This window comes from Neolamprologus multifasciatus, chromosome 8 (assembly GCF_963576455.1).
Source record: "Neolamprologus multifasciatus chromosome 8, fNeoMul1.2, whole genome shotgun sequence".
NCBI classification, from domain to species: domain Eukaryota; kingdom Metazoa; phylum Chordata; class Actinopteri; order Cichliformes; family Cichlidae; genus Neolamprologus; species Neolamprologus multifasciatus.
The window spans coordinates 18,998,647-19,024,773 of NC_140446.1; the positions used below are offsets into that span (position 1 = coordinate 18,998,647).

General features: G+C 42.7%; 1 protein-coding gene across 11 annotated transcripts in view; it reads left to right on the forward strand.

Moving 5' to 3' along the window:
- The window catches only part of raraa (retinoic acid receptor, alpha a), a 141,513-nt gene that overhangs the window by 35,231 nt on the left and 80,155 nt on the right, over window positions 1-26,127 (forward strand). For 3 of the 11 annotated variants that reach the window (XM_085171565.1, XM_085171570.1, XM_085171562.1), the window contains one exon: window positions 3,016-3,137. The exons of 4 other annotated variants lie outside the window; for them this stretch is intronic. The gene's annotated coding sequence lies outside the window, so the exon portion shown is untranslated. Of the gene's footprint in view, window positions 1-3,015; window positions 3,138-14,185; window positions 16,583-16,611; window positions 19,102-26,127 lie in introns of those variants that run through there. 4 more of the 11 variants (XM_085171569.1, XM_085171564.1, XM_085171566.1 and 1 more) reach the window with 3 other exon arrangements.

Here is a 26,127-nt window from a genome sequence, read left to right on the forward strand (position 1 = left end):
GACTACTGTGTTATTATTACCCACAGAAATTGCAGCCAAAACTATGAAGAGGGCTGTACCTCCGGGCTGCTGCATCATTCATCTGAAGCCTTGTTCCTTTTGATGCGTATTTAATTTATTTGACCTTTTAATTTAACCAGACATGTCGGACCTTTCCTAAGATTCGGTTTTCACTTGTAAGAAACCGTCACTGTGTGTGTGTGTGTGTGTGTGTGTGTGTGTGTGTGTGTGTGGTGTGCTTTTTGTGCGCCTTCCCACAGGGGTTATCACAGTTGAGTGAATGTTGGCTTGCAGACAGTAGCTCTGATCACATTTGATGATGGAAACGCATACCACTGAGGATTGTGTTTGTGTCTCTGTGTGTGTGTGTATATATACAAAGCAGATTGTAGAGGTGATGATAGCCCTGCCAGTGTCTGTAGAGGGTATTAATCTCACTGTTTATGCATGTTTGTCTTTTATCTGTTCTTCTGCTGAGTCTTCAGCTCTACATTCCCAGCGTTTATGATGTTTTTCCACCTCAAAGCCATTTTTCCCTCTTAATACATCTGTTTGTGTGTTTGTTTTTTAAAGAAATCTCAGTGTCATCCCTTTTTCCTCCATTTTTTTTCTTTACGGCCTGTTCACTCATCCTCCTCTGCTGTTGCCCTCGTTGCCCCTCTCTTTCTGTTCATCTTTTAATCTCCACTCATCTCTCCCCAGTCTGGATCTTGGCATTTAGGCCTCTAATTGAGCTGGCATCCCTTGAATACTTCATGGAAAAGAACAACAGAGAATCCCACCATTGTTTTCTGTACCCTGTGTTCAGACACAGAACGCAGGGCCAGTCTGTCTGGGTAAGACAGAGAGCGTTTACAACGGAAGGGGGGGGGGGCAAATAAAAAAAATTAAAAGATTTTTCAGTTTCATAAATGTGCATTGCCTGAATTGACAGTCTGTACATTTAGGAGTTGATTGCATGAAGACAGCTGATAGTGTTTTTACCAATATAAGAGTCAGTGTGACAAAGTAGCTCATGGCATGCAACCATAAATGCACCAGCCTCGAGAATACAGTCAGTCATGATTAAGATATTAAACCTGGAACTTATCCTCTTACACTTTCTGTCTTGTTTACCCTGAAGAAATCTCCTCCTCCTCCTCTCAGCTGAGCACACCCCTCGTTCCAGAAAAGAGAAATGAAGCACTGGTCTACTCCTTTTTCCAGAATGTGTTTGACAGCTTCTCCAAGCTCTCCACTAACAAATCCCAGCACACACTTGCATGGAGACACACATTCACAAATGTTTTGGAGCAAATCCCTGACTCGGTTTAATCGGGGTGTGTGTGTGTGTGTGTGTGTGTGTGTGTGTGTGTGTGTGTGTGTGTGTGTGTGTGTGTGTGTGTGTGTGTAAGGAGAAAGTGAGAAACTAAAAGAGAGTTCGCACAGCGACCTTAATCTATTTCTATCTTCAACAGTTTGCTTTTTCAGGTAAGAGGTAGATGAGGAAAGTGTGTGTGAGGGAGAGAGAGAGAGGGAGAATGAGAAAGAAGTGTTCTCTAGTTGCAGACTGAAAGAGGACCCACTGCAGGATGCCCTTCAGGCAACTAACACACAGAGAAGAAACTGAAATATGAAACAGTGGCAGCACACATCAGCACATACAGTATAAGATAGAGAGCCCACATTCATACACACACTGACAACTATACCAAACTCCCCCTGTGTGTGTGTGTGTGTGTGCATCTGAGTGCGTGTGTGTACATGTCTTTGTTCTGTCTGGCTGTCCTCTTGGCACGTAAATCATAATGGATCTCATTATCCAGCTGGGTCGGCTTGGTGGGGCCTGTCTGGCAGGAGATGATAGCTGGATGGCTGAAGGGCTCCCATAACACATGCACACACATACACACACACATACACAGGCACATACTCAGCTTTATCCATATATGCATGCCATTTAGCTTGGATAGCTTCTGTGGGAGCATATATGTTTCATTTTCACTCAAATAACATCAACAGACGGACACACACACACACACACACACACACACACACACACACAGACACACGCACACGCACGTTTATAGCCCATCCAGACACAATGGACATTAGCGGCTCAGCTTGCCGTCAGACAGAAGGCGAAGTGATGCAGAGCAGAGGGAGGGACGGATGAAAAATGGAACTTATCCTCTTACTCCCTCTCTCTTGTCATCCCCTCCCCACCTTCTTTCACCCCCCTCTTCTTTCCTTCTTTCTTCCTGCTTATATCCTATCCGTCACTTGTTTGGAGGACACAGCAGATGTCGGTTTGTCCCTCGAGGTGAGCGGGCGCTTGTGCTGCCATCTTTTTCCTCCTTATCGCGGTACAGTTTCCCACACAGACTGCAAGAGAGCCATGAATCACACGTGCACGCCACGCTGGTTTTGAGTTGGGGAGTGGTGTGTGCATGTGTGGGTGGGGGTAGTGGGTGGGTGGGTGGGGTGGTAATAATGTTTTGTTCCAGTAAATCACATGTTTCGTGAGTCTTGTACACAAACGCATACGCACGCTGGTGCCATTTGGTATCCGAGCAGTGCTCAGAGTTATGCTGTGAATACAGGCGGAGCAGTTGGTTGCTCGTAACACGGTTAGGGCCTACACCATTTGTCTGGACATGACCATTACCCAAGCCAATTACTGGCTGGTGTACCGGCGACTCGCCAACAACCTAATGTTTTCCCGTCATGGCTGCCCCCACCGGCCCGAAACCCCTTCCTTTGCAAACACACACACACACAAGCAGAAGGAGGTGGTGGTGGTGGTGGGGGGGGATAGAGAGGAAGGATGGAGAGCCTGAGGCAAAAACCCCCACCCCATCGACTTGACTGACTGATACACCTAATAAACTTTCATTTAAGCTAATGTTCCTCTTTTTTTCCCCCCTCATCTTCTCACCATCCCTCCCCCTCTCGCTTTTCTTACTTTTTTTTTCTCTTCATTGCTACTCTCCTCCTTTCCTCCTCTGTTTTTCCATTTTTCTGTCTGTGCGCCAGAAGAAGGGCCTGTCCGAGCAATCGATGCAGGCAGTCCACCAACCGGAAGCCCAGTTGGCCGAACAGCACACCACTCAATCAGTCTGAACAGCAACACCCAGGGTTTCTGGCAACCAACTGAGGTAGACGCACTCTCGCTTATATATACAGCAGTAGATCCTGAACTGAGCTCATTTGATAAATCATGTACATATCCTGCAACAGCAGTAAATGTCATGCACCAAGTTTTATATGTCGAAACGAAGCCAAATGAATCAACAGCAATACATCAAACATTCACACTCATCTCTTAAATAGCGCAGACATGCCAGAGTGTTTTGGAACGGGGACTCTTTGCCACCGCCAGCCCATATATCTTTGAATACTCTAGGTGATATGCTAATTTAACTTTCAGACAAAACAGCTGTTTGTTTTCCTTCTATTTATAGGCTTTGTTTGAGACCACAGCTGGCTCAGTATGTACATGTGTGGTTTTCCCTGTACTGGTTACTGTGTCAGTATGTGTTGACAGTGGACACGCTCTGTACAACCACACTGTTTGTAGTTGCTTTACTTTCACTGGTTTCGTGTGCAGAAGATGCAGTGTGTGTGTGTGTGACTGAATTGTACATTTTATGTGAGGTTTCATTGCATTCATGGCATTGTGTATTTTTTGCTAACCTTAATATATGTAAGTGATGTATTTGTTCTTAGTTAATCTGTTGTAAGTGTGCAGTACAAAGGGGTTTCTGCTCTTTGTCTCAATTTGTGTTGAGTTGGGAAAAGGCAGGAATTCCACCCCCCTTTTTCCCCCCTTAAAAATAGTACCTTGATCTTTTCTCCATTTGTTTGATTAATGAGAGCTGCATATTCCCATCATAATAAGAAACTATAGCTTTTGCTCACGGAAGTGAGTAGTTATTTTTAGGGCTGCAGTTTATGATTTCATAAGCTCCTTTCAGACACGCGCTCCTTTTCATTCATCTGACAGCATCTCGGCGCATCGGCTTCGTGTCTGTCACAGCTTTTACAGAAAGGAAAAGCTGTGACAAGCATGCTAGTTTTGAACCTGTAGCACATGGTTACCCTTGAGACTTGGTGACCTAAACAGCCTAGCTAAATCTAAATCAGAAATGTAATGTTCTGTGCTTCAATCTGCTGATATTTTTTTTTCCTTTAGATTTCCAAATATTTCTTCACCTCAGGTTTTGGAGGGATCAGAGAGAATATTATTACTGCCTTAATATAAAGAACAGTAATCACAGCCTTTAATATAAGGACTCAGATATGTCAACAGGATTCCTGGGTGCAGATTGCTGAAACTGTCGGATTGATTGTGAGTGAATGTATGAAGAAGTAGAGAAACTTCAGGGGCAAACATCTTTCCCCTGAAGGGGGAAGAAGTCTCAGGGTTTTATTTGTTTTTATAATGCCTGGCCCTGCATAAAACACCAGGACATGACCACAAGGTTATTAACTGCACGCGCGGCTCAGCTATGGAGTCTACATCGTAGCCTCGTATGATTCAGCTCTTGAGGTTGAATGAAATGGTCCTATTAATGAAGAGGCATGCACAAGTTTAGAACTGAGTGTACTTTTTCTGCATCTTTGGGGATGAACTCTCCAAAGTAACTTTTCATGTATGTTGACTTTCCCGTCATTCCAGATTAAATTGCCTATAAAACACTACTTAAGAGTAAATTATTTACCTGAGCGAATAAAAAGTCTGCAGCAGCACAGATTAACATGACTCAGCAGTAACAGCTACAGCATGAGTTAGTTTGGGTAGCTGCTTTTAGTCTCACTGCCAAGTTTATTTCATACCTGCAGCTATAGGAATTCGTTAGTTTCCAAAGATAGAGAGTTGCATGCAGTACTTGCTCCTGCTGTTCTACTTTAAATCTTAGAGAGTTTCAATTTCAGTGTCAAAAAGGAAACTAGAACAAAATGATTACTGATTGATACCCATCTGAATCTGATAATAACTGTTTATCCAAGATTGTGTGGTTTAATATTGGCTGGAGTATCTAAAAATGTCACATCCTAAGCTTCACTAATTGAAATAATTAAGGCAGTTATGTTAGGTCACTAACCAAAGTAAACCATAGCAGCTCAGTGTCTTCAGATGCCATATGTATTAACAAGGGGAAGAAGAAGAAGAAGTAACCCCTGTGCACACATGATGTCAGCAGGCAGACAGTGCACTGGTGTTAATGACACTCTCTGGTCTGCTTCTTTCAAGGACCTTTACTAACTCTTGATACATTAGTGTTTTCTCTGCTGAGTGCTTACCAGTGTGAAGTAGAATTGCTTTATTTCCCTCCTTTACTCATTGACCTGCAGGTTCTATCACTTTGTTGTATGCTTTATGTATCCTCTGCTTTCTCTTATTTAAGTGTTTAAAGGGAGCAGAGACTTTACTGCTACTTCTTCAATGTGTGGGTGGTTTTCCTCCATATTTTGACATCGAGATTTCTGCCTTGCAACCTATACGATTAGCCAAGCCGCATTTCTGCAACATGTACAGACTTCAAAGAACTCACCCCACCCAGCTCTATATGATGCAGCGCTGCTGTCTCCTCATCCATCCGAAAGTGTAGGCTCGGAATGCTTTGTAGCTGGAGGTGTGCTACTGTAGGCGAGGTAGACAGTCTTTGTATTTTTTTTTTTAAATAAGTTGGGCAATAACAATAAATCCTACAGGCTAATCACACACTCACCAATAACCCGCCCTCCCCCACTGAATGCAGAGCGATGCAGCATTACTCTGCCGCCGCCTTCAATTACGCCATTCATCATGCATCTTATCTGGCCCCCGGTTTGATTGAGTGTGCAATGGGAGGCACTGCAAACCCTGCATTCTCTATACCTCCGCGTGTGTGTGTGTGTGTGTGTGTGTGTGTGTGTGTGTGTGTGTGTGTGTGTGTGTGTGTGTGTGTGTGTGTGTGTGTGTGTGTGTGTGTGTGTGTGTGTGTGTGTGTGTGTGTGTGTGTGTGTGTGTGTGTGTGTGTGTGTTGGGGGTGTTGACAGGAATGGAAAACTGCATTTGGGGGGGATGTGGGCACATGCGAGTGTATATAGGATTTATTGGGATGTATGATCGTGCGTAGAAATGTGTGAGTGAGAGCACGGCAGATCTACAGAAGTGTATAAATCAAACCGGATGATCGTCCTCCCACTCTGATCCACTCTATCTCAGCAAGTGCATTCCTCTTTTTTCCCCCTTTTTTTTCATTTCTACTGTCCCTGTGCTTCCTTCCGTCTCTCTCTGTCCTTTTTTTCCCTTCCAGCTCCTCCTCCTCCTCCCCCTCCTCTTCTCCGTCTTCTTCTCTGTAACAGATTTGTCTGGGGGCCCCTGTCTAATCTCCAGCAGTGCCGGGTGTTGGGAGACGGGCGACAAATTTTAATAAGCAACTGGGCGCTGTAATTTAGCGGCCTGGGAGGGAGATTAAGCTGATTGATGCTGGGCTCGCCTAATGGTCCAGCCTACGGCTCCCAGCCCAAATTGGTGGTAATGAAAGTTTTGTGCAAATTGAGATGGAAGAAAATAAGGCATCCTCTCATCTTCCCTCACTCTCTCTCTATCTTCATTCATTCTTTGTATTCCTCTCTCAGTTTCTAGCTCCCTGTTCATTTTCTCCTCTGCTCTCAATCTTTTTGACAAGGTGCGCCTTTCCCTCTGTCTCCCTCCATCAAGCCCTCTCTTTCCTCCCCTCCTTTTATTCTTTATCTGTTTCACTTTCTCTCTTTCAAGCTGTCCTTCATATCCTCCGTCATCATTCATGCCTTCTTGGCTCTTTGTCTTTCTTATCCTCTTTCATGCTCATTGCTTGCTCTGCCTCTTTACCAAAATCGATTTGTCCCTCATCTGCTGTCTCTCTCTCTCTATATTTCGCTCTACGCTGTCAGTAGTTTTTCTCAGGCACGCTTAACTCCGTTCAGTATGTTTTTATTTATTTCACTCACAGGCTCATTTGCTCCCTCCCTCCTTTCTTGGCTGTGGAAGGAGTTTGTGTGCCCTTGTGGTTTGCAGCTGGTGCAGGAGGTGTTGTCTGCATCGCTCCTGTGTTGTCAGGTCAAATTCATCTAGATCTGCAGAGAGATGTCAAGAGAGGGCCTGATGGCTGTCTAATATTTTCTTTCTTTCTTTTTTTTTCCTCCTCTGCTTTTTCTTCTTCGGCCCTCCAAATTACTTACAGCTGGACCGTCACTCTGACGGGCTTCATCTGCCTTGCATTATTAGGCTGTGGAGACACTTTACAGGGTATGGCGAATGTGTGTCTGTGTCCAGCACCTTGTCATACTGGCAAACTGTGTTTTATTCAATGTATTCGTCAGATTGTTTTATGATACTTTAGTTCCAAATCGTATCAAGCAAATCTGTTTAGTTCCGACAGAATTGGTTGTCTGAGGGTTGAATTTGTTATAAATAAATCCATTTTCTGCTCTATATTTATATAAGAGTGGTAACGTGTAACAGCGGTTTTGTTTTAGATAGGATTCGAAGCAGTGAGGATTTCTATGGCATCAGGGATGAAAGAGCCCCCCCTCCCCCCCCCCCCCCTACAGAAGCAGAAACTTCATAAAGTTAATGTACAAAGACGCAGTGCCACTGATATCTGTGTTGTGTGGTGAAGGAGCATGGGAGTGAGCTCACTGCACCAAGGATGTTACCTTAAAATGACTTCTGTATGGGTGTTTGTATGAGGCACAGGAAACTAGGGTTTCATAAGTCTTGCATGAGCAAATCAGTGTCCTTACTAAATCTTCAACTTTCTCTGGCCACCACTCCCTTAAGCGAGAGAAACAGAGAGAGGGAGAGAAAACTGTATGCATACTGAATGAAGGGAAGTTGAGAGTGGCCTCGGGGAAAATGAAAACAGCAGCTATTAACATGAAGTGATGGTGGTGGGTGGGGGGAAGGCAGTGCTAATCCACTGGTACTGGAACACTGCGGTACTGTATGTAGCATTAGATATTTTTGCTGTTATGAAATCCCCCCTGAGGACGGATGTGATGTTGTAAACTCACACGGGATTTCTGGCCCTCGAGGACTTAAGCGTATGATGTGTTTACATGTACTGCATAAGTTTGTGTATAGATGTTTGTGTAATTTATTGAGGTTGTGCAGACATGTGACCATGTGACTACCTGGCAACCACTGGTCGTGAGGGGAGAAATGAGTATTACCCAACTGGTTATGAGTAGTTTTGGCAGTCGCTGGGAAAGTGATTGCTAAAGACCCAGTCACACAGGCCTACAGGCCGGGTCATGACCCCTTGGCTACCACATGTTAGTAAGAAAAATGTGTATTCCTCAACTGTTTGGCAAAAATCTCTGTAATTGCTTTGGTTACTAGCATATTGCTGCAGTTATGGTTTGAATGGCAGACTTGTCTATAAACATTGTCCAGTGACTCTCTGAGTAGAGAAAGACAATTGTGCCTTTTGAAAAAACGACAAAACTTTTAGTTTGAAGGTAAAGCTTCTCCGTTTTTGGTTTGTGTCGCACTTTTTTTATTGTTTTATCAGAAATAGTGTGATTTTTTTTTTTTTTTTTTTTTTTTCATTTGCATTTTTATCTCTTTTTTTTAACTTATTTTTGCATGTTTCATTTTGATAGTAATTACATTTTAATTATTGTTTAGCACTTTTGTGTCTTTTAAAGCAATATATAAATAAACTTTACTTACTTAATGCCGTAACCAGTAAGGAAATACACAATTTTTTGCTAAAAACTAGTGGCTGTTAGCATGTCCAATATGTTGGACAACTTTTAAGCAATGTGTACACAACATCTCATGAGAAATCTCAGTACACTCACTGATTTCCTTGTGTGCATGTGTGTGCACGTGTGTCTGGGTGTGTGTGGGTGTTAGCCAGTTCCCGTTGCCTAACAATGTAACGACTGTCTCACTTTTCTGTCCCATCTTCTCTTAACTTCTACTCGATGTATCTTTTTTTTCAAAGGGTGAGGCTGTTGATGTCCTCCTCCTCCTTTCTTGCTGCCCCTTTAAGTTATGGGTCACTCTATCATTAAAAGCATCACTTCTCTCTAAAGAAGCTTGCGTGTATTATTCAAACTTGAGCACGAACCCTCACATCATTAAATAAGGGACCAATCTGAGTTCTCTCTATCACTCAATGGGAGATAGGTAAGAGGTAATAACACAACATAGTTTCAGAGTTTCCCTGCATACAGCATGTATGGTCTCCAAGTAAGTATTCCCTCCTTTGTTTTCCTTGAAGGCCCCCTATTAAGTGTATTTCCTAACTCATGTTGCACAACGAGCACGCTTTAGCAATATCCTGGACAAATACGAACAAGAAGAGCATTTATTTCAAGCCCACTCTGCCCTCCAACCGAGGCTCAGAGAAAAAATTTCAAGGCGACCAGAACGACACTCTGCAGCTACAAAGAAGCAAAGTGGGGCAGCGAAGCCTGTAAATATGTGGCAACTTTCTCTGAAGTTTATCTTGGCAAAGGGCAGCACTTGTTGATGGCTCGCAGAAGTATGTGGTTGGAATTCCAGACAACACAGTATAATCGCACTTTCCAAGTCTGCCTCAATACAGTGTGGTCAAAGATTAGACATGGCCCACCTCCACAGGAGCTGTTAAGGCTTTTCTAAAGTTCACGCTTGGCTTGCCAGCATGGTTTGTTAAGAGTTGATTGTTAATTTTCCTTTGGGGGACAGAGATAGAGGAAGTTTTGACGGACAACACGAAATGCGGCTTAAACCGTAAACTGGCAGGGGTTTTAGTTCCTGTTTTGCTTTGTACACTGGTTGCTTGTTTTAAACATTTTGGTGGTTATGCATGCAGTGATTTGGCACCGGTTAGCACTTGCTTTAGTTTTTATGGAGGTCAGTATGTCTTGCTGTTTCTTGGAGAGACTGTAAGACATGGGCATTTTAATAACTACACCCTTGATATAGCAGAAACAATGGGAAATGCAAGGCTGCTCCTGCTATTTTCTCTTTTCTTTGCCTCACTGTGTTTAGATTTAGACACAGTATGTTTGAGGGTTATGACTGCAAATTATCTACCTCCCTCGATGCAGGCTAGTGGAAGGGCAGTAATGCAAGAAACTGAGAGCATATGAACAGTTTCTGTTTGCTGAATGCTCTCCTCCCACCTCATAGTTTCATGGTGGATGATGCTGGGAGGTATTAAATGAGCTGACTGAACGGTTTGAAATGCCCTTTTATAAGATAGTGGGATATGCCTGATGGTATGGGCTGCAGGGAAGGATTTTCTTTTTCTTTTTTTTTTTGAGGGGGGGGGGGTCATTTGTTTTCCTGGCTGGTTGCAAAAGATGTGAAGCAAGGTAAGGGAAAATGAGAGGGGGAGGAATGGAGAAGGGCGAGGTGCTGATGGGAAATAGACGAATGGCGTGCCAGTGTCAGAAGTGGTCATGTGCTGAGGAAAGACTAGGGGAGAATGAGAGGGAGGATGGAAGGAGGGCTTGACTGATTAACCTGTTTACCTCCATGAAAATGCTCCGGGCGCCACTCTGATTAAAGTTCAGTCTTCCATCTATCATCGCCATGGCCGGCTTGAACCTTCAGAGCTGCCGATACCAAACACTGTCAAAACGATCGAGCCTCCAACCCGCACCACCTCCACACTCCTCCAGCATCAAGCCTATTGCTCTCAGTCAGCAGCATAATTTGCATCTTATACTTGTCACTTCTTCACTTGTCAGTAAACCTTCAGTTAATCTTCTCTCTGTCACTCTTTCTTCCTCACCTGCTGAGTTTGTATGTGTGTCTGCCTTTTTATCTACTCCTTCCAGTGTGCTTCTGAGCTTCTTCCTCTGAAGAATCCCCGGGAATGGTCCTTCTGTGTCTTAGCCCGTTTCCTCCAATGATGTGCTTTCCCAACTCGAGGCTTTTAGCACCTCCAGCATAATACGATTACACCCGTTTGGGGACAGGATATTGTTAACAGCTTTCTATAAATATCCTTTCCCGTCCAGTCACAGTAGCACAGCAGCACTACAAGCGGACCTGATGCAGCGATGGGCAGAGGCGGGGGCTGCACACGGTGTTCTAGCCACTCAAGCACAAGCGTTAGCCCTTTAAAAGCTTTTAGCACTGTCCTAAGACCAGACGGAAAAGTAGAAGACAGGGGTTGACAATTAGATTTGAGTATAGGCCATAATGGCTTCCTTGCAAGTGCATACGGGTGCATCGATGCAGTAATGACTGTCTGAAAGAGACTTTATTCTCTACGGAAAAAAACAACATCCTCAGCCAAACAACAATAATTTGTTGTAATTTTGATCATCCGAGGAAGAAGGAAGTTGGGTAAAGTTTTGAAATAGCCTCAAAGTAACTCAGAGACGATAATGGGGATAATAAGAGTGAACATCCCATTCAGTAAGATTATTACTGGATTGTTATCTGGCAGTAATTTGGGCTTTTTTTTAGTTCAGACCCAAACATGCTTCATCAACATCAGCCTACCCAGCAAAACTTGTTGGAAGGATGTCGATGATGTCTTTTTTGGCCATGTAAACAATGTCTATCTCTGAAGTTTGTTAAAAAGCAGGAAGGAACTCTTCCTTCTCTACAGCATTGCAGCTTAATCCTTGATTATACTTCCCCTGTCCACAAGTCTGCTCTGGTCCATTTGGGTCAAAGTGACAACAATTTCATCTTCAGGTGGTGAGGACAGGGTTTGCACATATGTCCGCATCCCTGTCTGTTTTTTTTTTTTTTTTTGTGGGTTTTTTTGTGACCACACGGACTTGCCCATGGAAAATTTCCCTTACAATACACCAACGATGGATGCGCCCCAGGTGGCAAATTTCAAGCGGACTTCAAAGCGGAATAACAGGAATGACTATCCAGCCTTTGGCTCTCTAGCAGTCTGTGTCCATAGCGGTGTATAATCAAGGCTTAAGTCGAGCAGCAACTTCAAGCCCAGAGCTTCTAGCTTTGAGGTGACATTGTAAACTGCTGCATCCCTCTGATACTTTAGCATATGAAAGTTAATTTTTGACTGTCTGCAGCTTCCACTTTTGAATCAATTTTAAGCTGATTTTTAGCCTTCTTGGATGTGTACAAGCCATGTACAGCTCTAAACACGAATTGGTCCCTGTTTGTAATGAAGTTGGAAAATCTTTCAAATTGTTAATAAAAGCACCGAAAAGGCAACTTTAAATGTTGAACTTTTTTCATCGTGCATTCAGATATAGAGGGATGTTTTTTTAATGACAACCAAACATATCTCAGAAAACAACATAAAGTTTAAGTTTCCAAAAACTGTGCAAAAGGTATAAATATCTAAAATCTCTTTCTTGAAGATATAAGACTCTCTATTCTCTTATTTTTACCCGTGCCAGACTGCTGCTTTCCATCAGAAGAGTTTCCACAAATAATATAAACTCACAATATTTGAGTTTACAAGAGTAAATATCCCTGCAGGGCATCAGTGATATAGTAAATCCGGTATTGCTTATGAATAATATAAAAAGAAAAACAAACAAATGGTTTTTATACTAGACTGCATCTCCATACTACCCGTCCTGTGGTGTGGAGTCAGTCACAGTGGTAACTAATATAATATATATATTTTTCATTTTGCTTTAATTTTTTAACTGTTACATTTTCATACTGATTCAGTTAAAATGATGTGATTTTTCTGGATTGGTTACAATCAGAAGTTTCCCAGTAGATACAGCTTGGTTACAAATACATGAACTGTATTGTTTTTAACTTTTTAAGAGTGTAATTAATGCAAAATTTAGACAAATTTAGACAAAAACTGGAAAAAAAAACACCAAACAGTAACAAACAAATAATAATCCGTCCCAGTTCAGATCCTATCGTATTCCAAGAAAACCGTGAAAATGGATTCATTCACAGATTGCAGGGAAGTATTAAAGTATTAAAAACCTTGATTTCACTCTCTCCAGTGTTCATGGGCTGCTTTTCCTCTCGCTTCTCTGCAGGATGTGGCGGAAAATTAGGTCAGTGTGTTTGATCGCGCTTTCGCCCGTTCCCAGGCAGTCATCCCAACAATTTTATTGTGTAAAACACTTCTTTGTTTCCCCCTGCTCATTCTCCGTTTCTTCCCTTCGGCCTCTCTCACGTTCTGTCTCTCCTGCTGTCAGTGAAAATTGACTGAAAACACATGGGCATCAGCTTGCCCAGTTATGCCTCAGCACACAACAATACTTGGCGTTGTTCAAACTAAACAGCAAAATATAAGCAGCTATCACCAAAACTATGCTTCTTGCTTTGGATTTTCCAAATGCGAATGGTTGCATTCGTTTGGGATTTTTAGCTGCTTGGATTGTATGGGGAGGATTTATTGTATGCATTTCACAAAGATATCAAAGATAGTAGGACATTGTTCTTAATTCTGAGCTGATCAGTGAATATGAGAATGTACATAGAGTGTTCAGAAAACCAGCTTAGAGAGTGTTATTGCTAACCCTGGGGGCAACAGGAAAGGTCTGTGGTGATTTCTCTTCTGCGCAGACAGCCTATATGGTGTTACAGCAGCCTGTGATGGACTGATTTAATCCCACTGATGCTGCTCGTAAGACACAGGAAGAGGCAAAGTTACGCGTGCACGCACACACACACCCACACCAAGTCACCCTTTAGTCATAAATGTGGTCATAATGGAGATTGTGCATGTGTGTTTGTGCGTGAGGGAGACAGAGAGAGGTCAGCAGGGCTAACCAGTCCCCTGGCTGTTCTCAAGGTTAATGTAAGACTGACAGCAGCCACCGTTAGCAACCTTCAGATGGTTTCCACCTCCTATGTGCAGAGCCGATTCATCCTGGTGGCAGCAGTGCATTAAGATGTAACAGCTCACTCCCAGGTGTCACTCACCCTTTTAGACAAGAGTCTACATCATAATTTTACATTTCCTATTAACTCGTATTATCTGCGCTCAACCACAATGGTCCATTAAAGGGAATAGATGCTGCCGTTACTGCCTCATTCGCACATGTCACTCAGCTCTTGCTATATGTCGTTATTTCATGTCACGCCACTGTCTGTTAATTGAAATACCACAGGCATTGTCTGTAAGGTCCATTACGGGGGTGGGGGTGAGGGGCGAGAGTCGTTCGTAAGTGTCGCCGCGGCTTTAGGCGCGAGCTCGTTAATTTATGTTTGACTTATATGTGCACGGGGAGGTGGGGGCGGAGGGGAGGTGGGGGTAAATGTAACCAAGAAGAAATGCGCACTGGCATGTCGAAGTCTCATCCAAGCCATTGAAAACTCATTTACATGTTAATGCAAAGTCATTAAGCAGATGCTCATATCTAGTGCTGGTTGATGTTTAGCATCTTACTCAAGGACACTTTGGAGAGTTGTGTTGCAGAGTGAATGAAAAGAAAAAGTCTTAAAGTTTTCAGTTTTCATTGTTTTAAGTTAAAACATTTAGTTTTTTTTGTTTTTTGTTAATGATATGTTTTTAATGCAGATTCATTATATCCGATTAGCACAGCAGAAGTTTGTGCAAATTAGCGAGCAGCTTCTGTGCAAGGCTGAAAAGTGCAAACTGAAATGAATTTTTAAGCTTAACTTAAGAGGGAGTTATTGGTTGGAGGTACTGACGAGGATTAAATCCATGCAGCATGCAGGATTTTACAAATAGCAGTACCAAATGGGGAAGGTTGGTGGTGATGTTCGTATGAAGAGTGATGATGTTGTTGCCTTGGTGTCGAGCGAATGTCAATCAGTCAATTAGCCAATCAATAGTCATCTTGCGAGCGCCTGAGGACACTGGGGGAAAATCTTCCTGAAACACTTGAATCAATTAGTTTTTCACCTGGGCCACAGGCAGTCACTGGGGTGTGTGATCCACTTATATCCACGTGTTTATGTTCTTTCTTTGATGCAGTTTTACAGCATTCATACTTATTATGTGGGATTTTGTGAAGAAGTCAGTGCCTCCCTCTATTTTCTTCTTTTTTCTTTTCCACATGCTCGGATGCCAAGGCATCAGTTTGCAGTGCCATGGGAAAAAGAAAAATGATTAAATTCTGTTTTCCCCCCTCATTCCTCATCCCTCATCCCTTTCAGTCCTCCTCCTCCTCGTCTCTCCATTTCTCCCTTAATGGAAAGCAGCATTCCTTGGCTGCCGTCAGCAGCTATAGCCATCCACACTATAACGCAGTTAATAGATAGGCCTGGCAGCTTATGGAGTCCATGCATTTTTAAATGTGAGTTTTATGACTCCTGAAGAGGAGGCAAGGAAAGAGAGCCAGGCATATGCTTGATGTTTTTATGTGTGAGAAGGAAAATGGAGGACAGAGGCATTAGAAAAGATTAGTATCATAATCTTGCTCGTGCTCACTTTCACTGTTTCTCTCTCCTGCAAGGTTGTTTGTATCTGTCGTCTTTATGTTTCTGCATTGTTTAGCGGGGGGCATTAGTTATATAGATATACAGTGTGTGCATTTGGGTTGTATATGTTCCTAATCTCACAGCTTTGAGTGGGCCAAAGGTCATTCTAGAAATGCCATTCTCATTTAGACAGAGTTGGGTTAGTGATGCATGTGTCCTAGAGAGGTCATATCAGGATGACCTGCACTTTATAGGGCTTAATCTGTGTATGGACTGACCCACAAACCCCGGCCTCTACTCTTCTTGTCATATAAGCATGAAAACACATGTGCAAATGCTTTAAGTGATTGCAGTGTGCCCCACATAGTGCAACTGTAGGCCTGGTTGTTTTGCAGATGGCCCTGGTGCTAGGCTATGGAGATTTTCATTTCCCCTCAAGAGGTAAAAACTGCCTGCATGGAGTGTACAAAAACACACTGGGCAGCATTGACATGGAAGGCTGGTGATCCTATACTGTAGCATGCAGTTGACATGGAAATTTCAACCCAAGTCTGCACTCTAGACATAAAATGACATCACTAAGTGATCAGTGTAAGGTGAAAGAAAAAAAAAAAAAGCCGTGCCCTCATTCATTTGAATGGAGCCAGTCTGTCGATGCAGAGGGGCTGCCAACAAAGGGGTCTCGGACAAAATGACTCAGGGTTGTCTGGCACCCGCCCTAACTTTTGCTCCAGTGTAATGTGATGTCATCTGGCAGAGGCTTCTGTAGGCCAGAAAAGCACACATGGATGTTAGATGACTATGTTTGCTATATTTCTTTCTCTCTGTTTACCTTGCAATCACCAGAATGGAAGACAAAATAGCTGAGGATGAGATTATTGTGCAAGCCTGTCTGTAAGAATTGTCAGACTATTGTGCAATGTTTTAGTGTCTGATAACCTCCTGCTGGGGTTGCTAGAGTCATGTTGACTTTTCGATACCTTATATAAGGTATAAGATGAGAGAATGTGGTTCATCAGTATTGCTTGCTGTTGGGTTACATAACCTCTCTGGGCTAGTGTTTACAGTTCACCACTCTCAGTGCAATCCTGTTCCTAATCTCCCTCCCAGTGTGCAATCAAACCACGCCACACTTGCAAGTCCCGTGACAGCACGTGTCCACATTTTGGTTTTCTTGGAAACTGATTTTTGGGGTTTTTCCCCCCCAAACTGGCTATCATTGTGAGTCATGCTTGGTGGTCACCTCTTCTCCTCTGCTCTCTGTTTCACCAGGTGAGTGTGTAAAAGTCGGGGAGGGCTGGGGTTGTGGGTAGAATAGATAACAGGAAAAATGGGTGGAGTGAAGGAAACTGTGCTCAATCTGATAACAACTTATTGTCAGTGCAGTCAAAACAATGCAAACGAGTTTTTATCAACGTACTGCTGTTAACTTTAGGGAAACGCTCAGAACTCATAAGTAACTGGTTGTCGGTCAAGATCTGAAGCATTCCAGTCCTGCTTGGCTCAACTTGAGACTCATGAATCGGTTCAAAATCAGCACATTTGAATCATGTTTATCTGAGTGTGGTTATTGTTTGGCAACAAGAATAATAGAAGTGCAGCCGCTGCATGTTTTTATGTGACTTTCTTATAAATTATTCATGAAAAATACCTTTATTTATGTGAGCTAATGATGAGCAGCAGCAGCGTGAACAAGTAAACTAGATGCAGACCTTGACCTAAAACTCTGGGTTTGCTGATATGGTATAAAGTCTGATCTGTTATCAGTGGCCTGCACTATGGCCTTTTTTACTGTTTTACTGTAAGTGTGAAAAACAAATGACTATACCCACACACACACACACACACAGTTATAAACACTATGGGGGATCATTCAAGTAATTGAAAAAAGCTGTCTGTAAACAAGACTCAACAAGCCTGGTGGAAATACAGGACACTTAGTTTGGTGAGTCAAACTGGCTTTTTGCCATGCATGCACGTGGACACACACACACACACACACACACACAGTGCAGAATTGCGGTCATGCATGAGTGCGTTTAAAGTCACACATTTGCACATTGGGATAGGAAAGTGTTAATTTGGGCAAAGAGTCATTTTACTTATACTATACTTAAAATGCTGATTATTTTTTACACCTCAACAGACCAGAATTTTTTATTTTTTTTTTAAATAAAATATCTACCTATTAATCCTGATATTGTCTGTGAAGCTGCTGCAGGAGCGACAGACTGTTAAAGGGGGCACACCCGCTCGGAGGAACAGATCTTGTTTGATCCTCCAGTGGGCAAGCAAGCAGTATAAACAGGAAGGGGCCCTGTGCTTTAGTGCGTCATTTGCTCTCGTGTCATTGGATGTTCTGTGTTGAAATGTGCTGGAGTGTTTCACATAACATTGTTAGCCCGATATCCTGGATAGGTACACTAAGGTGACAGAGACAAAAAAAGTACCAGCACAGTGGATTGAAACATCCTCTTGAGGCAGCGCAGTGATGCGGATGCCTTGGCGACGGTGCACGTGTCTTTGATTTGTTTTGACTGTAGATATACTATAGACACGTGTGTATGTCAGCGGGTGGTGGGTGTTGACTGTTCTTCTTCTTCTCAGAAATATAGACTTAATTTGTGTGAAGCCTCTTCCACTACCTGGAACAGGTTTGAAACTAGGCAAAGGAAGCCACTACACTCTCTTTCTCTCATTGTCACATACACGCTAATGTACTTGTTTACACATAGATTTGAGCTCTGCTGCTTTCCCCTTTCCAAAACAGCGTTTTGTGTTGTTACCATTCAGCAGAAAAATGCACTCTGCTCTTAAAATGATTCTGACTATACAAATGGCATGACTCACTTACTCACATACTCTGAATAGGATGCGGCCAGTTTAATCCAAATTCCCGGAAAGGCTATTCACGGAAATTTATGAAAGCACTGCACTTATCTTAAAAAAATAAAAAATAAATAAAACACACTATATCTGTGTGTGGCACGGATTTAAAATAGTGTAGTTATTTTGTCAGATTTGACAATCTGACAAAATAACTACACAGTTTTGTCAGATAAAAGATGCAAGTGACAGAGCTTAGAAGAAGGGATCGGCAGGACAGTTGCCAGATGGTTTGTGAGGCATGACTGAATGGATGGAAGCAGTGTGCGACTGTTGGGAAAGAATAACATGCACTGCAGACCCCAGACCGCAGGAGGCATGACTCCCTCACCACGAGGAAACCTCAGGGCTTTCTGCTCCGTGTTCTGTTTGCTCTCCTCATTCAGTCGTCCGCATGGTGTCTTCTCCTCTCAGATGCACAATTGCCATATTGTGTTCTTCCTTCCATTTTTCACTTCCTCTTCCAGTTCTTCTCCCTCTCTGTTTAAATTTACTCACTTCCTGTGTCTCCCACTTCAGAGCGCCTTTAGCCGTCCTTCTCGCTCTCTTCGATGGTGTGTTACCCCCACCATCACCACACCCCTCTCGCTTGGCTCCCTTCCCTGTTTTCTTCCCAACTCTCCTTCGCTCACCTCTCCACTCTTCATATTTCATATTAGGCAATCCTTTCCATGGAGCCAGCTGTGTAAACAATAGGGACCAACCCTCCATGTTTTCTCAGAACGAGAGAAAAATGGCGGAAAAACCTGGACACAAGGAGCTCGCCACACGCCGTCCACACGGATGATCTATGGCCCTTTGTCTCTCCGACCTCCTTTGAGCTCAAGTGGGATTTTCTGGGCAGCGATGTTGGTTTTTGTGTGTGTGAGGCCGAGTTTGAAGCATACAGGACGGTGTTTATGCAGGTATGGGAGCTTTCTGTTACCATAGCCCCTGCAAATATCAACAAAGTTGAAACTACAGTGAGTCACTCAAATGCAAACACTCGAGTCATCCGCTGATAAATATGCCTGCAGTTTTAGTTTTGACACCAACTGCATTCTCGCTGCATATATTTCAGCTTTCTAATCTTCAGACGCTCACTTCTCCTCTGACTCGTGCCTAGTTTTCGTATCGATTAACAGAAAGTGATGCGAGTTTACGTCGCATGGCCTACCCATATTTAGCAGAAGCACTGGCCCATGTTACTCTTCTATCTATAGCTCCATAATCTGTCTACACATACTGTCAGCAGCCTATTTTTAAATCAGTGTTCCCGGAAGTTGCCGCTGTTCCAGGGATTCAACCCGCTTCATCTTATTTAAAGGGTAGCTTGGCAAGCAACTTTAGTTGTAGGTTTTAGTGACTTTGGTTGACACAGTTAAAGAATGTGTGTGTGTGTGTGTCTGCATCTGTCAGGGTTTGTCTGTGCGTATGCGAGCTTTGGCTGTGAGTCTGCATGCATACACGCAGGTGGGCAGATGGTCCAGTTCTGCACGGACAGCCACAGCCGCGCTCATTTTGCGTGAAGAAAACAGGCCACCGTCTTACCCTGACAAGCGCTCAGCTCATCTCTGGGTTTTATTTTTTGGGTTTTTTTTGCAGGTGCAGTGCTTGCTGGCATTTGAGATAATTAAAGGCTGACCTTTCTGAGGTGAGGCAGAAATGTCACGCAGCCTGCTCCACTGACAAGTGGATTCACCCCACAGGGAGCCTCGGTCAAAACAGCTGAGGATTCTCACCACCTTTAGAAGTGCACTTAGCACCCTTTAGCTTTCTCGCGCCACACCTTTTGACCATCATCATCGAGAAGTAGCTCCCACCTCCTGCTCACTCTCCCACAATGCATCAGCGAGCTGCGATTCTGACCGTCTCAAAACTATGCAGGTGGAAGAAGCAGCGAGGTGGATGTAATCATTTACCCTTTCAGCTACTGTATATAAAAGTAGCAGTACTCTTCTGTGTGGTGGTTTGGCCAGAAAACATGAATTACTGACTCTCCAAACTTCCACGACAGCACTTCAGATAATGCATCACAGGTTTTTTGGGGTGATTTTGGATGAAAGGGCCACTCATTTAGCATTTTCTGTTTGAATTAAATTCTTTTATTATTTATATAGTATCAATACACGTTAGCTTCCTTGCCACCTTCCTTGGATGAGGTGAGAGCACTGTGAGGAAAAACTAGAAGCTAGAAACAACAAATAACTTGCAGATCAGAAACTTAGAGCTCCAGAGCCTAGCAAACAGGTACCGCATGGGAGAGAAGAAGAGACACAAAATTCACAATGTGCAGTAGAGGCATATTAATGCACGATTACAGCTCCCCAGTGGGAAGTCCACCCAAAAGCCCAGCGCTATAACAGCTTAGCTAAGGATCAGTATGGCTCAGGGTCACCTGATTGAGCCCTAACTATGTTTTAAGCCTAATCTTAATAGTAGAGAGTTGAGCGGGTTCATGTGTCTTGATCCAAAACTGGTTGCTGGTTCTGCGTGAGAGTAGCCTGATAGTTAAAAGCTCTGTATCCTATTGTACTTCCAGGAAGCACGATCAAGCCTGCGCTTTGAGAACAGGGTGTTCTATTGTTATAACAGGTTATTAGAGTAATAGGTAAATGGAAACAGAGCATGTCTCATTACACTTTTGTCCCATTGAAGCCTTTTTATTAGACATTTTAAAGTGCTTTAGAATTAGAAGTAGGGTGATTAGAGGCAGCAGTCTTCCCGGATTATGTTTACACTGGGAACAATCACAGACTTCTTAGTGTGGCTGGAGAAAAAAAAAAGAGAATGTTCTTAAGATACACAGTAAATGAGGAGCCTACATTAATAATGTAAGTATGTTAATGTAGGGTCTTTTAAAATGTTCTATCTGAGTTTACTTTGCCAGAATAGACTTGAGAGTGATTCCATGTGTAACCTGTTTCTGTTTACATCATAATCAGCCAGCACCCACCCCTTTCACTGGACCTCACCAAACACGCAGTCTGCTCTTTATGCAAAACCCCTCCCATCTTAGCTGGTCATATACAGTAAATGCAGTGTACTGTAGAAACTCCCCCGGGGCACAAAGATGTGCAAATGTAATTTAGCACTCAGACAAACCTCAATAATCACATGCCACACAGGTTGTACGCATGAGCACACACACCGCTCCCTTATACCCACGCACTTGTTGATATATTACATAAGCATGTGTTTTTTCTTGTACACCCCTGTATGTAGTCGTCACTGTCTGAAACAAGCTCTTACAGCTCCTCTCCCTTTTAAGCCAGCTTTCTCCTGATTGGCTGCTCCTGACAAACAGAAGGTTTAAAAAGGAAACTGGAGGGGCTGCTGTGTACACAGCTAGAGCTGTGTGTCTGATATTTTCCCCCTTAACTTCATACAGAGCTTGGAATAGAAAAACTGCCTGTGCTTTGGATTCACAGGAATTGCTGTCGCTAACCTCATTAGTTGAAACTTTAGTTTAATATGAGCATTATCTACAGTAATGGTGTTTATATGACAGCAAGTAAGTGACATTTGAAAAAGTATAATATGTACACAGTCATATCTTCACATGCTTGTTTGCACTCACGTCTGACGTGTATATCCACCCACGCTGCTGTCCTCATGAAAGTTTTACTGCATTGTGCTTGAGTGACTTCCGTTACATGTGCCACTGCAAAGCCATACACATTTTTTGTTTAGGCCTTCACTGTTAAACAATGAAGTGCGGTGCTGTAGGGGAAGTACCGAAAGGCGGTTACAAATGTAAAAGCATATATGTAGCAGTATTTCTGTCTGCACGTGCAACAAATCAGCCGCATTTCACTGACATGCATGCAGCAAAGTGTTCAGAAGGTAGCAGGTGTCGTTGCGAGTAATTGAGGTGATGCAGTGTTTATGGTTGTAGAGTATTTGCTTTTGTAACCTGTTCTTTCTGTGACTGGTAAAATCCTCACAATGCACTGCATACGTTTAGAATTTAGTTAAAAGAGCACTTACGGTAATCACAGGTTCGTTCTAAGATGGGTTGATCCTTTATAATTGTGCTTTGTGTGGCATTATCATAACATGTGGCTATCTTCACTAAACTCACTGGTATCTTTGCTGTGTCCATGTGCTAAGTCTTGGGGTAAAAAAAGAAAGGAAACAAAAACACAGTGTCTGTTTTACGCTCCAACTCTGAACTCCTTGAACTTGAACACATCTATGTTTATCCACTCAACAGAATCTCACTATACGTCATGTATTCGCATTGACTCTGTGTTCGCTGTCCGCCCGGACCTCGTGCTGCCATTTGCTGGCTTTTCTGATTATTAATTCAGTGTTTTCCAACACATCCAATTACATTCTCTCATGACCTCTAACCCTTTCTTCTCTCTGCCTGCTACATGCCAAACATAGTTAAGACCAAGTGACCCAGAATGTTTGTTTATTTTTCCTTCTACTGTAAGTGATCACATACTGTACATTCCCCCTGGAGCTGGCCTCCATGCTAGATCTTGCCTGTGTGCGTTTGAGCATTTTAAAATGAGTTTGGCAGATATGGGCGAGGAATTCTTAGAAAATCTTTAAGAAGATGTACATTAATGGGCTGAGCTCTAGGCCCACGGTCTCTGTGGATTTGTCTTGGCTTTGCTATTGCATTACTGTTTGATGTTAGACTTTTGCAGTCTGTCCATAACTGTTTTTATTCCACATCTGTCCACATTTCTGCTGTATTAATGTAGCAGATGGATGAGTTAATTTTTATGTGCCATGCAGAAAAATTCGGTTTCAGTCTGAGATCTTGAGCAAATACACAATAAAAGAGCAGAAACTGTACAGCATTAGGCACACAACTGTTCCCCTTCTATCCTCATCATATCGATGACCTCTCTGTGTCAGGCATATCATGCACATAAATCACTGCCTAACCCACCTGCCACAGAGATTCAAGAGCTGCCTGACAGAGGGATGGAGGAGATCAGATTGAGTGAAGTGGAGAGGATATTTGCTCGTATTCAGATGTTTTAAGATGAAGTGTGTGTTATTTAACATGCTAGCCACTGCAAACACAGAGCTCACAGCTGTTTGCGAGATTTGTGATATGTATGTCGGCAGCTTTACCTGACTGTGGTATGTGCACCTCTCACAGCAGATTAGACAGGTTTTCAGGTGAGTCTCAGTTCCTCATGCAGTGGTGTGTGTGTTTGATCTCTTTTCCCTGTGATTGTTCTGTCCTGGCAGAGGGGATTACCCAGGTCGTCAGCTACGTTCTGCCTCCAACTGTTGACGCTTGCAAGTATGCACGGATGAGTGGAAAAATGACTGATTGTATAATGCCCTTGAAACGCTTCAGCTGCAACAATCAGTCTTTGTTTACATGCATCAGAAAATGCCTTTCTTTAGCTCTCAGCATCAGACATGTGGGCTTCGTTCAGGAAACGCTCCGATGCTTACAAACAGCGCAACATGTAAATTGTTTTTGGGATTAGCAAATACGGGGATTTAGATTATTGTTATTAGGGGTTGTTAAGTAGACGACAAAATTCACTGGTTGTATGTATTGTGTGACTTGTATGGTTAGTTATGTCACATATGAGCTGTCTGTTTTGTAGTTTCCTGACCTGAACTTTATTCCCAATTTTGAGAGTAGGATGCTTTCTGTTGTTGGCAGTTTACATTCTCTAAACAGTCCAACCTAACGATGAATCGAAACACAAGTGAGCAGAAACTTTGGCTGCCTTTAGCTCAGCCTACGCTGTTATTATCCCTGACGAAATGTAACCAAAGCCAGTCATTCTGCAGCCATGTTTATTTACTGTAACATCAGCAAAAAGGAAATGCACAACAGAGTCGGTGCAGGTGAACAGTAACATGAGGTCCTGCTTATCATTTAGTATGACTTTTTATGGCGCCCATATGAGGCAGTGTAATGATAATGGTGAATGAAGTGGCCCATTTCCAGTCTATGGGTCTCCCATTGTCCCGGTGAGTTGCAGTTCCTCATTTAAAGTATCGGTTCAACGTTTGTGGCCTCCTTAGTTTATTAAATGAAAAAAAAAATATGGCATTGCATCACTTCAGTGTGCACTTTCAGCAATGCTGTTGCATTTTACGTGATTGCAGCAAGGTTCAATGCAGAATGTATCAAGCCAGTGTTTCGTAATGTGTGTTGTTGTGTTGTAGTCTGAACCAGATGCAATATCCTGATGGAGATTGTTACTATGTGACTCTTAACTATTTTTTAGGTCAACAGGGGCTTTAAAAGCAAATAAAACTATACCTAGCTCCCATGGGCTGTAAAGGCTTTCAGGCTTTCATGTGCTCATCTCCTGACCACCATACACACCAGCTCAGTGTGACAGAATGACTGCATAGCACTTTGGGAATACGCATATGAAAATAAGGCAGCTTAGAGGAAGTCCAAGGCCATAAAATCCTCTTTGTAAAAATCAAAGAATCATGTGACTAAATATGTTAAGAGCAAAGAACTACTCCATCACCACGTTGCCTATACTCATGTCAGATTTATGTCAGTTTCATTTTTACCATTTACAGTGAAACTATTAACAATTACTCATTTATTAGCTAAACAATTATTAGTGGTGAATATGATTTTGGTCACTAAAAGAGGAAAAGGTACGACTTTTAACATTTTGCTGTAGCTCAGATACTTTAACCTCACATTAATGTTTCTAATAGGGGTCTTAATTGAAAACATGTCAATCATAGTTTTTTGGTAGTAACGTACAAATGTCTGTAAAGATCCCCGTGTCGCTGCCATCTGTTGTGACCCTATTTCACCCTTAGTTAATGGTGTAAAATGGCGAAAGGCGAGTCAGGAAATAAAAACTTTCCAATTCTTAAAACTTAAACCCCCTGTGAGTGTTTAAAACGTTTGTGTAAGTGTTCATGTTCACAAACCAACTTGATCACTCAGCATCTACGGTGTATACAAATACACAGAAGAAGAAACAGCACTTTTATTTGAAGTAAATAGTTGAATCAATCGCCATCTAAATGGCACTACGATCAAATGTAGTATGATGATGATGATACAGACAGTGGGGGAACATGACAAGTAACATCATTTGGGAATATGGAGTTGTTCTATCTATACCAAAGTTATATGAAGCTATTTTTTCACCTCATTATGTGCCCCCCCCCCCCTTTCCTAAATTTGTTATTAATCTGTACATCTGTGCATGCCTCTCCTGTCATATATCCCAGCGCTTTCTGTACACCACACAAGTGGAAACAGGCACACAAACACGTCTGACTTAACCCTTCTCTCTTTACAGGAGTTCATCCATGATGTCGCGGTGTAATTCATGCTAGAGTGCTACATTCCTGCTTCGTGCAAAGACACATTCCACATGCTTCTTTTCTTTCTGTGAGGCATCTGTGTGGTTTGAGTTGTTTTACTGCTCTGCATCACATCCACTGACTCATAAAAAGGTCATTATGGTTTAAAAAAGAAAAAAAGTTTGCTCATTTTATGATGAGCTGTTTGGGATAAATGGCTTTTCTCATATCCCTGTGTATATTGTGATGCTAATGTACCATTCTATGATAATTGTTCTCCGGGTGTGTAGATGTCAGCGCGCTCTTGCCTGCTCACGCTTTCCGTGGTGATTACAGGTCTGTTTGTTCACGTCTCGCTCGTAATTTGGAAGCGAACTCTGCAGCAGGAGTCTCGAGCGGTTCCCAGAAATGCCGCCTTGGGTCTCACCTCTGGCTTCTGCAACTGGTGTAATTAGCAAAGTTTTCTTTTGCGGCGCTCTCTTCATTTATGTTTTGGCTCGCCTCCCACAGTATTTGTACTCTGTCACTGTTAATGAGCGAGTGTGTGAGCGCACAAAGCTGAGAGGAGACATCACACACCCACTGCTCGCATCGCAATTTTAACACTCCATTAGATAATTAAGGCGGATGGGGTGTTTTTGTAACGTTTCAAATGAGACATTACCATTAATTAG